Below are 384 nucleotides of genomic sequence, written 5' to 3'. Positions count from 1 at the left end.
CAAACAAGAATACGGTATGTGGCTAGGTAGCCAGTAGTTATGCATATTTAGATTTTACCATATATATTTAGTATATTTAGGAAGATCTAAACTTTTACAGTCAGGATAAAAAGATATATAAAACTCAGTTTCGATTTTGAACAGAAGTGTGCGTATGCCTTGGTTAAGGCTTTTAAGTACTTTTAGAGGCAGCGGATTGCGATCCGCTGCACTAGTAATTAGTTCTCGTAAAGAATGAAAGGTCGGTAACCTAACGACGCTTCTTCAAGCGCAAAGCTACGGCAGCCCCGCTGCACTTGTAGTAAATCTACACCTGAGTCGTTTCTACTGATCCTCTGTGAGGATGGAGGAATTTTCCTCTTTGCCCCATGGCATGCAGGGCGC

This window comes from Plasmopara halstedii (assembly GCF_900000015.1).
Source record: "Plasmopara halstedii genome assembly, contig: Scaffold_658, whole genome shotgun sequence".
In the NCBI taxonomy this organism is placed as follows: Eukaryota; Oomycota; class Peronosporomycetes; order Peronosporales; family Peronosporaceae; genus Plasmopara; species Plasmopara halstedii.
This window is presented reverse-complemented; position numbering follows the sequence as displayed.